Source organism: Nannospalax galili, unplaced genomic scaffold (assembly GCF_000622305.1).
Source record: "Nannospalax galili isolate Female #2095 unplaced genomic scaffold, S.galili_v1.0 scaffold625, whole genome shotgun sequence".
NCBI classification, from domain to species: Eukaryota; Metazoa; Chordata; class Mammalia; order Rodentia; family Spalacidae; genus Nannospalax; species Nannospalax galili.
In genome coordinates, this window is record NW_008353893.1 from 1,208,646 (window position 1) to 1,220,791 (window position 12,146).

The following is a 12,146-nucleotide window of genomic DNA, read 5'->3' on the forward strand; positions in this document are numbered from 1 at the left end:
ATATATACACCTGGAAGCTTCTTGGCAGGAAATTCAGTGCCAGATAGAAGAGACCTCCCTTAGCGTGACAAGTATGCCATACGGCACTCATAAAAGAAGCTTCTTTTTGCAACAGATGGGGGCTACTGCAGAGTTGCATATCTGCTCAGGCACAGAGAACATACACCTGGGAGAAATGCCCAGTACTGGGTGACAGATCTACAACCAAATCTCTACGGCTAACACTCTTAGAACATAACAGATAAGGGGTAGAGAGAGGTCTAATGCACCCCTCAGCTCTCACTAGTGAGGCTTCCCTGTACATCACAGTGTGATACAAACAGAAGGCCACAACTGGCCAAGTTTTAGAGAACAGGCTGTAGAGTGTAGGATGGGACTCCTATATGGAACCTCACCCACCCACACCTCAGGGACTATTGCAGAAGAGGAGGCAAAAAGATTGTAGAGCCAGGCTGGTTCATGAACAGAGGGAGGTGTAGTCTTCCAGGTCACTAGAGACATGCTCATTTGAACCTGTGATAGCCGTAGCATCGAGCACAGGACCCATGTCAGCTCAATTAAACAAGGGCCCAAAGTGGAAGTGAATAGATGGTGGGTCAGCAGTAAATTGAGAACTATTCGAGACTGATTGTTGCTGGATGAGGGAGGGTATGACTTATATGTGACCACTGGATGGGCTGACTAGACTCCAGTGGACACATTTACATCGAAGGACATTTGGGTACAAACACCTGAATGAACAGGACGCAGCATGTATGGCAGAGTGTATACGGTTTGGTGGGGGGATAGAGGGAGGCATGGATGGAGGAGAGGAGGGTCTGGATTTGAGTGGGAAATGTATGAAATTTAAAAAGCCCAATAAAAAACCTAAGCCTAGTATGTCGTAGGACCTCTTTCCATGGGTTACTTATATAGTCAATAATAACCTGATTTTTGAATGGGTGTTAAAAGATACAGCAGAAGGAATACAATGAGTAATTATATCGACATTTTGGTTATACTGAGTTATAGCTATAATTTTTCTTTAAAAATGTGTAAACAGAAGTTGGCTACATGACTCAAGAAGACAAGGTTCTTGCTGCCAAGCCTGACAACTTCAGTTCAATCACCAGAGCCCCCCTGATGCAGGAAAAAAGAAATTAAGTCCCACTAGTTGTCCTCCAAACTCCACATGTGTTCTAAGGAATTTGGGCAGATGCATGCATGTGAGCACACACGCACACACACACACACATGCACACACACACATAAATAACTACATGTAATAATTTTTTATTTAAAAAGCTATGCAGATGTAGGAGAACATTTCATAAAGCAATTATATTTGTTTTGTAAAGAATAAAAGTACCATTAAATGTTATAATCACTCTTTTGTAAAGGAAGGCATGTGTATTTGCCATTCAATGTCATTTTTGGAGAAAGCCATGTTTTTAATAGAATATTTTCTCTTGTCTTAACCAAGAAAAAGATGAGCTCTGAGTCCTGACATTTCTTTCCTGACAGTTCTAGTGAAAATATGGATATAAATAGTTTCTTCCTGAGATTGACTGTGCATATTAAAGTCTATAATTGATAATACCATAGAATCTTGCAAATTAACAAATTAATTAGATATTTAAATATATTCTATATTTTTGTCTTTTGCTGTTGTATTTATTCTGTTAAGAGACCAATCATCTCCTTACCCATGATAAGCGTCTGGGAAAACTTTTAAGGAGTGGCCACAGTCTCCTTTAGGAATAGAAATAAGCTCTTCATCTGTTTTCTTTAGATAATACCAAGTATATGAGTTGACACAAAATAAAACCAACGATTCTAAAAGGTTCATTTTTCCAGAGTGGTGTAGTATTTGTGTTTCTCTCTTGGGCTTAATACCTATAAGTGGATAGTGCTGGTGAAAGAGTAATTCTGTGCAGCAGTACCTACATTCACTCTGGATCATATAGCTAATAAAATATGTACACAACATCTTAATTGGAAACAGAAAAAATATCAATTGAAAGTTTCTATTTTCATCTCTGTACAGGTTACCACTCCTTTAGAACTTAAAAAGATTGCTAAGGAACGCAAATTTTTTTCATCTTTTAGAATTTCACATTTTATACTTAGAGAATGTCCTTGGTTTTCTTTGCCTGATCTAATAAATTGCTAAAGATTTCTCATAAGTCATATTAGTTATTCTGTCAAAATCAGTGATGTGAACTGCCTTTATTGCAGTCCATAATTCTTTTCTGAGGTCAGTGTCTGATAACAATACTTTGCATGTTATTTAACATTAAAACAATCCAGTTTAGCTTAAGACTAATAATGTACAATTATAACTTGTTACAAATGTTGTGTGAACCCATCATATAATTCTACTTTCTGTTTTTCTTTGTTTAATATTTTATTTATTCTTATTTTTATTTTATGTGTATGAAAGTATTGCCTGCATGCATGTAAGTGGACCCATGTAGTGCAATGCTGACAGAGGTCAGAAGAAGGCATCAGATCCCCTGGAAATGGAGTTTCAGACAGTTGTTAAGTGCCATGTAGGTGTTAGGAATAGAACCCAGGACCTCTGCAAGAGCACTCAGTGCTCTTCACTGCTGAACTATCTCTCCAGGCCTCTGTTTTTCTTTTTCTTTTTTAAAAAAATATTTTATATATTATTTTTATTTTATGTGTATGTGTATATTGCCTGCACATATGTAAGTGCCCCAGTGTCATGCAATCCTACAGATGTCAGAAGAAGGTATTGGATCCACTGGAACTGGGGTCACAGATGGTTATTAGCTGCTATGTATGGGTACTGGTAATCGAACTTGGATCTTATGTAATAATAACCCGTGCTTTTACCTGCTGAAATTGAACCCCAGGGCATATGCAAGAGCAGTCTATGCTCTTAACTGCTAAGCCATCTCTCTAGTCTCTTCCTTATGGTTTTCAATAAACATCTGTTTGCAAGATTTTGGACTGAAATTGTTCATATGGAAAGACTGTGTGTGTGTGTGTGTGTGTGTGTGTGTATTGATTGAGGAATAGAAAGTGTATTATTTTAAGAAAAAATTAGCTGGAAAGGACCATAAAAGAAACTATCAATAAAGCCCAGGAAGTGGAAGCTGAACTTTTGGAAAGCTGTCAGGAAGAAAGAAATCAATTGCATTAAAAAATTGCTACAAAAGATGATGATCTAAAAAGAACAGCCAAAAGATAGGAAAAATTTCTTAATGCTCATGACAAAGAAATGACTACATAAGTAAATAACCTGCAGGTTCAGCTTCCAGAACTGCAGCAGAAATATGAACACAAGCTACAGCAGGAGGAGAGTCTGATGACAACAAGTTAGGAGTTACAGAGACACAGCTACATCTGTGAATCACAGATGACTAATCAGTGATTCAAAGTTGAAAGATCAAGAGGTCAGAGAATAGATTAACAATTTAGAAGACCGTTTGATAAAATATGAAAAAAATGTATAAGCAACAACTGTAGGGACACCTTACAAAGGTGGCAATTTGTAACATACTAATGTCTCCTTCTTGGGAGAACCTACGGAGTTTGAATATTTGCAAAAAGTGCTTTTACATGATGGGTCATGAGACCAAGACCATGGCAAAGTTATAACCAGTGTCCTGAAGTTCTCTGATGACCAGACTCAGTAGATTTTGGAAAGAGAAGATGCTCGGCTAATGTCATAGTTCTGAGCTTCATCTTGAAGAAATTGGTAGAGAGAGGCTGGGAAATTACTGCTTGGAGAACTGTCCAAATTTGCTCATCTATGAAAACAAAGCTGTCATGGGGGTCCATCTGTACTGTGAAGACTAACAAAAGTCTTACATCAGCACACAAATCTACTGCAGACTGCTTTTGAAATAGATTTTATTGGTGGGAAAATGGTGATAGGTTTTTTTCTTTATTCTTTCTGTCTTTTGTTTTTCTTTTTCAGTTTTTCTCTGGAGAAGTCATAATGTTGTTTAAAAGATACTTAGGATAATCTGGATTGATTTGCGAGATCATTTGATGTCCCTTTCTTCTATTCTTTCTGTTCTTCTTTTTTTAAAGAATGCTTGTCTTGTTCATTTTTAGGATTTCCCCCCTTTTTTTAAAGACTTGTGCAATACATTTTGAGGTAAAACTTAGTGTATTTTTTTCTGATAAATTAAATAATTTAAGTGACGCTTACCCAGATTGATTTTTTGAGTGTTTGCTAAAACTTAATTATTTAAGCTATGATAAACCCCAAATGACAGCCACCTCATTGTTTACCTACCTTTTGTACTTATATTTTTCAGAGGAAAAAATACTACTGTAACTAGTAAGTAATCAACACATGGCACATGGTATGCAGATTTGTGACTGTTGGCTATGTCATCTCAGAGGATCAGATAAAAAAAGTTTAATTCCTATAAAGAATCATTTGAATAATTCCATGTTTAGATAAGTATTGGGTGCAGAGTTTGAGATTTGCATCTATTAAATTGAAGCAGACTGATAGCAGCATTGTGTTATGTTTTAGCAAAGTACAGTCTTACTAATACAAATGCATATCAAGGGCAAAGTTTAACTAAAGCAGTATGGCTACAGTGAAAGGCTCTGGTTTGAACCCTGAGTAAAATGGGGGAGTCAAAATATGACAGTTTGTTGACATTTAGAAAGCAGTGAAGGTAAAAAAAGAAAGTACCAGATGAGACAGAATATTGCCAGTTGTGTAAATAACGTGAAATAGAAAATAAACATCTAGGGCAACAGGAGACGATGGCTTGAAGGATATCTAACTTTACAGGTTCAGATAAAATAAATGTATTCTGGGGTCAAGAGGGTAAAAATGTGAGCTACACTGTGCAATGAAGTGTTGTGAAAGTGCTTCTGAAAGATTGTTGCAAAAAATCCCCTTAATGTCATCAAATAAAGAATAGAAGATGTCAACAGAGAAGGAGGAAATCAAGAGGTAGAGACTGCGCATCTTAAGACATGAAGCTCAGTAGAGAACTAATGAACCTGTTCTCAGGTTTCCACCACAAATCATCAGAAGAATCACACATGTTTTGGGAATGGAAACTGGCACACTGGATTTTAATAGTATTTTAAATTCCAGAGAATTCTGCTTGAAACAAAAATTGGCTCAAAATTTGATAATAAAATTACTATATTAGTGCTCTCTTCAGCAGCACATATACTAAAGTTGCAATAATACAGAGAAAATTAGCATGATCCTGTGCAAGGATGACAAAAATTCATGAAGTGTTCCACATTTTTAATTAGCATATGTTTATGTTTATCTGTATGACACAAAATTATGATGAAATTCTAACTTTTGGAAATATTTAAGATAGCCCAAAAAAGGAAGCATGAAGAAATTCTCCTTAAAATATTTTGGTAAAGCACAGGATAGGAAAGAGGCCAGGAAGTCATTGTTCCCAAAGTCCATTGTTGACCAATGATTGATGGAGACTTCCTCTGAAGATTCCTAACTTCAAACTTTCATTCCAAGGCAGGTACAATATCTAGGAAGTTCTTTCACCCAGAACAAGCACTTATTACTATGAAACGAGATCAGAGGTTGAAACCATGAATAACTGAAGATGGTCTTCTATTTCCTTATCTTTTTCCTTTATGCTGTAAATGGCCAGCATTCCAATCAGGAATGGAGTGAACTGCATAATGTATGCAAGCTTATATAAACATATTTGTTTCTTTGTATTTAATCATTAACTGTCTTAGGGAAATAACCTCATAAAAGAAAATATTTTATACTTCATAAAATGAAAATGCTCAATGTAGTGTTTTAAATAATTACACATGGAAAATGGATTTGTTTTAAACAAGTAATACTTCTGACTTGCTAAAAACTCAAAAGGCCAAGTCATCAATATGTAGAAACAAATAGATGAGGCTAGAGAGAGAATAGAGTAGGATTAATATATAGACAATGTATTAGAACTTGTGTAAAATGCAACAGATGTAAGTTAAACATATAGATAAGTACTTGATACTGAGAAAGTTTTATGGTACTACTTTATATTATTATTGTTTGTTATTGGCTGCATATTTTACTTATGAAATTGTTTTCCACATATTAAATATAATTCTTATGAACATTTATTGATATGCAGATGTCACTTAAATAAAAAGGGCTGTAAATTATTACAAGTCAAAGATCAGTATATGCATCTCTTAAATTAATATATAAATCTAATATTAAATACATCGAATCTATAGTTTAAGGAATACTGTACAGTGGAATAAACAGTCTTAGATTAAATGCCATAAAATAAAAACCAGCTTTACTAACAGTCAGCATTATCGTAACCCTCATGTCCAGTTCCCATGAGAGGCTTCTTTCCTTTGCCCATACTGCCAGGGTTCACTTTGTATGTACATAAAGTAGTGACAGTGTGGATGATTACTAATGAAGGAATGGAAAGTATATCTTTCCTGTTCCATTTCCTACACTGGCCATTTTGTTTTGGACTTTCAATGTCAATACCATTTGGAAGCATCAGTTATGAATGTAATAAAGGTACAGTTCTCAATCAATTGGCTATGGTTTGTTCTATTGCTTCTGGATTTACAACTTTTACCCTTTCCATAGTTCACTGGTTCCCTGTCCACTTCATCCGGGTTTGTAGAATCACTGACTGAGTAAATGGTGGTGGTATTCTCTGTTTGCCAAAGAAGAGAAGGAATTGGGGATGTCTATGTTTATTTTATCTTCGTTATATCAAATTGATGGGGCTTGATCATTCTGGAAATGCTGATAGGCTGAACAGAAAGGCTCAATAACTATATAAAAACATTTCATTAAAAACACTCTCTGAAACGCATGTGCAAACATCTTAATGTCAATTGCATTGAAAATGAATTTTTCTCTATGAAACTGTGTATTTTAATAATGAAATGGGGATCTTTTTTAAAGGTTAAAAATTTTATAAAAATCCCACCACCCAATATTACCTTGCTTCTTCCCCATTAAATAACCTTCTTTTAAAACAAAACAAACAAACAAACAAACAAACAAAAGAACACTCTCTGAGCAAAATTGTACATTTTAAATTCTTGGAATTAAGAAAGTGCTAAATTACTTTTAATAGAACAAAACTAGCTGAAGGACCAAAATATCATGCCCTTAAGAGTCACAAAAAATAGTAAAGAATATTAAAGTGGATTCAAAACTTTGCTGATAGATTTGATAGTTTGGGCACTGTTGGGATAATGCACAAGTTTTAAAATAAAGTTTGTCTTTACCTGGGAATAGCAGTTTAATCCAGGCTGTGTAGGGTGGTTTAGACATTGAAGGCATTTGAACATAAGGCATGCTGTAACATAAAAATACTTAAATATAATATATGAACATTGATATGTTTGACCAGACGTAGCAGATTGTGTGACTTTAAACTGACCACCTGCCAACTTGAACTTTTTATTTTCCATATTTATTGCAGAGGAAGAGATATTTAAAACTAGCAAATAATTTGAAAGCAAGTAAGGATAGTGGATGCTTAGGGAAATTATCTAGATATTACTTTTGCATTGAATTCCACTTACATTTGAAATATTGAATTATTCCTATGAGAGAATGGGAGGTAATTGTAAAGATATTCTAGGGGACTGTATTGCAACATGGTTTGTCCCTTCATTAAAAAAAATTACAAACAGGGGCTGGAGAGATGGCTCAGCAGTTAAGAACACTGGTTGTTCTTACAGAATACCCGGGTTTGAATCCCAGCACCCACATGACAGCTAACAACTGTCTGTAACTCCAGTTCAAAGGGATCCAACAGCCTCTTATGTCCTCCGCGGGCATTGCATGACACGGGCACACTTACCTACATGCAGGCAACACACGCATACACACAAAATAAAGAAATAAAAGATTACAAACAATGAAAACATAACTAGACCCTTTTCCATGTCATTAATTTGGAAAATTTGTGGTAGGGCATTTTGGCCCTTTTTGTTGTTTGGTTTGATGTGTGTTTAAATATCCTGATCTAACCATTTCTCCAGCATCCTTCCACACATCCCTGCTTCTACATTCACTTAAACTTCATTTCAGCCATTTGTCTTCTATTATTTCAAATCTTTCAGCTTCATAAAGCAAACACATCCACACAAACATTAAAGTCCCATGTCAAGGTATAACTTAAAGAAACACCTACCTAATAGAAATGAACAACAACAACAAAAGGGGTTTGTTGTATTAGAAGGAAAAATGATATGTAATAATTTTTTAAAAAGGAGTTTCTTAGCTCTCATGTATTAAAGAAAATATTGCCCTGAAAAGAGCACTTCTATGTTTCATTTTAAGCATTTTAACAAAGATGTGCATCTACATCATCATAGTCAACAAATATGTATAAAAGTAAAGAAGTATTGCATGTTTACTTGTATATTTGTCCATATATATGCAAATACAATTTAATATCATTTTATTAGCCAATACTGACAGATCTTGAAATGGCACTTCATGAAAATGTTTTAGAAAAACATGAGTATTTTTAAAACTGTTACTGGGTTTATAAACATTCTAAAGATTGATAAAATGTGGAGAAGACATTCCTTGAGATTATTCTTAAAATAAAGCCAGAAAGTGAATACACAAATGGCAGCTTTTTGCATTAAGGATTTAAATAATCATAAATTAATTCTTCAGTATTTAAAATATAAAATTACAAATCAAATACCTTGAGTCCCTTATATTTGTTTAAATAGCAGCTATTTACAAAAATAATTTCATGTACTTTTATAAATGACTATATATTTTTATTTATGTTTATACTAACCCTTCAGCGGATGCGAATCTTCTGTAAGAATTTATTCAGTTCAACAATATAAATATAGTTTTTAATAATTCCTTTTGGCACCCTGATGCAATTTACAATGCTCAGAATCATATATTGAGAAAATATACTTTTTTTTACCATAAACAATAAGATACAAATATATGCCTCACAATTCATGAGTATAAATATTGTTTGGTATAATTACTAAAATGAACTGTATCTATCTTTGTTCTTTTGATTATTTACCAATACAGGGGTAATAAAAATGATCACTTAAGGTGCTAGAGCAATGGCTTAGCAGTTAAGAACACTTGCAGAAGATCCAGGTTCAGTTCCCAGCACTTTTGTGACAGCTAACAACAGTGTCTTAATTCAGTTCCAGGGGATCTGACACCCACTTCTGGACTCTATAGATATTGTATAAATGTGGTGCACTTAATATGTGCAGCTGAACACTCATATAAATAAAAAATAAATTAAATTTAAAGAAATATTGTATTTAAAATATCATTTAATGGAAAAATGTCATGTCTAGCTTTTTTATTAATGCATATAATCTTAAACTTAATTAATATGAAGGAATTATTTTCTTATATTTTTCATAATTATTTGTCAACTAGTAAACATTTGTTACATTACTACAGTACAGAATTTACATGGAAGGTGTTCATGATTAAGACTCTGTTCTTTCTGGTTACATAGGTAGATTACAGCAACAATATCTATCATTGAGAACAATATAACCAGAATATTGGAGAATACATTAATTGGCAAATAATATAGCTATAGTTAATGAAGTTTTTATATTACGGCAATTTTTCCAAACTTTTCTAAGAGTCTGAATTTTCAAAAGTACTTTACTTTTTCCCGATCACTGGTTGCACCATTGGTTACTAAGAAACAGGAAGCCTTTGGGTACTGTGAACCTAGACCAAAAGGTTTATAGATTTTATTCCATTTTACATAAATGACAAAGAGCAAGGATAAATGAAATACATTAATATTGGGAATATTTTTTCTCATGCAAGATATAAGCATGGAAATTAAGCATATAGTGGAAACCAGGAGAACTGAGTGATCTATAATAAGAGATACTAACTTAACTCTGTCAGTAGATTCCTGAAACTTAGAAGGTAATTATGGCTTGCAAAGTACACTACTGTAATAAACAGACTCTAGATAATTATCTGGATACCCAGAAAACTGTTTTTAATTGTCTTGCTTTTAACCAGTCTTAAGACATGCTGTGCAAATTAGTGCTTTTTCAAGACCTGAGCTACTTTCACCTGATATTATAGAAATTACTGGAAAGAGGATGAAATGCAATCAAACTTAAAACGTTTTACCAGGCCAACAAGATGGCTCAGTGGATAAAGGAGCTGGCTGCATAAGCATGAAGACCTGAGTGTGACACTCTAGTCTCCCACAGCAAAAGGTGAGAAATGACTCCTATAATTATTCCTGTGATTGCCACACATACTGCAGTGTGCTTGTGTACACACACTCTCTATCACACAAAAACACACAATAAATGAATAAATGTAAAGAATTTTTACTATTTATAACATTATGAACAGCAACAAGCTTAATATTTACAAGAGGAGTAATCAATACTAATAATAGTTACCAAGAAGCAGTTTTTCCAATGTCTTGATACTTGAAAAATGTTATTTTGCATTATAGCGAGGAGTTTAATTCATCATATATTTTGGAAACTTTGCTTTCACTTACTCATTCTTCAGATGCAGTGTCTCAATGAATGATATTTTGTTATAAGGGATATTTTTTCTCATGCCAGATATAAACATGGAAGCCAAGTGTATATCGGAAACTTCAGGTTGTGCGATATGAAACACAATTAACTGTTCTAGTTTGTTTTCCTTTGCTGTGACAAAATGCTCTGACCAATACCAACTTTGGAAGGAAAGGGTTTATGTGCATTACATAACACAATTCATCAGGAAGCAAAAGGTAGTAACTCAGGGCAGGAAACTGGAGGCAGGAGCTGGAGCAAACGTCATGGAGGAACACTGCTTACTGGCTTGCTCCACTGGCCCATGCTCAGTCTCCTTTCTTATACAATACAAAACAACCTGTTCAGAGTGGCACTGCCCACAGTGTGCTGCACCCTCCCACATCACTCAGAAATCAAGAAAATACCCCACAAACATGGTGTTGCCTGAGTTCCCTCTGGGTACCCTGGGCTATCAAGAAAACCATATAACATATATTTATGTGCTTTTATTAACTTACAAAGGAATGAACCCAGTGCCTAGCCCTGCACCATGGCTCAGAGCCTGACATATCAGACCGTGCCACACCCATAGTCACCGCTAGCATTTGCTCATGCCTCTGGAGCCAGTGATCTCACCCCAGGTCCATAAGAGTCAGTCCAATCTGTCCTTGAGCTGCTGCGCAGCTGCACATTCCCCACGCCACATGCGCTACCCATGGCTTGTGGCTTCCATCACAAGATGACGTCCAGCCCCTTCATAGCCCATGCTCCATGGCATTCCCCACTCACTAGAGGAACTAGCCAATTGGGAGACACTCCACCCCTTTCCTCTGCTCTTACAATCTTTCTGTCCATCTTCCACTAAGGTCCCAAAGCCTATGAGGGGGTGACAGATGTAGAGCAATCTCTCTTGTATCATGGCGAGGTAGTGGCTTCTTGGGACTCCCCATTACTCGTCTTTAGGCTGTGGCCACTGATCTATCTCAGTGGTGTTTCTTGTACTATAAAGACAAATGGAAGAAAATAGAAACACTCAAATAAACATGAATGTAAATACAAATGCCTAGAAGATATCTGAGTAGGTGTACTATACTCATTGAATAGTATACTCATGATGGCTTCTCCACTAGGGCCTGAAGCCTGTCCCAATGCAAGGTGTTGACCTGTTCTACAGCACCAGATGTGTGTTCCACCCCTAGGAAAGGGCCTTATCTAATTAGAAATTTGTCAGTTGTATGTGTGTTGGTCAAGCCATTATTGCACTTGCAGGTATTGCTTGGCATGTCCATAGTGTGCAACACTCAGGGTACATCACTGAGTAGAATTACAGGGGATCATTTCTTCCCCAACTATCCACATCAATATAAACATCATCCATACAGTGGTACGGCAATTTTTGGCTTAGTCTCAGTTCCATCTCTTCTTCTTTTCCGGTATTCACAACATACAGTGTCCTCAGAAACATGCCTTACTGACTTTTCTAGTGTACAATCAACATTAATGGTAATAGCCTTGGTGAATTGGAGGACGTCTAGAATCTCTCTCTGACAAACAGCTCATAGGGGGGCAACCCACCCCTGGTACTGTAGATTTTTTTAACAGTTGTATAATTTGGGAATCTCTGCCCTCATCTTACCCAACTTACA

The 12,146-nt window shown here is 35.5% G+C and overlaps 1 non-coding gene across 1 annotated transcript; it reads left to right on the forward strand.

The window, feature by feature from the left end:
* Positions 1–5,134: 5,134 nt before the first annotated feature.
* LOC115067352 lies at positions 5,135–5,238 on the forward strand. Its single transcript, XR_003846771.1, has one exon. It is a non-coding gene; the product is annotated as a U6 spliceosomal RNA (small nuclear RNA).
* The last annotated feature ends 6,908 nt before the right edge of the window (positions 5,239–12,146 follow it).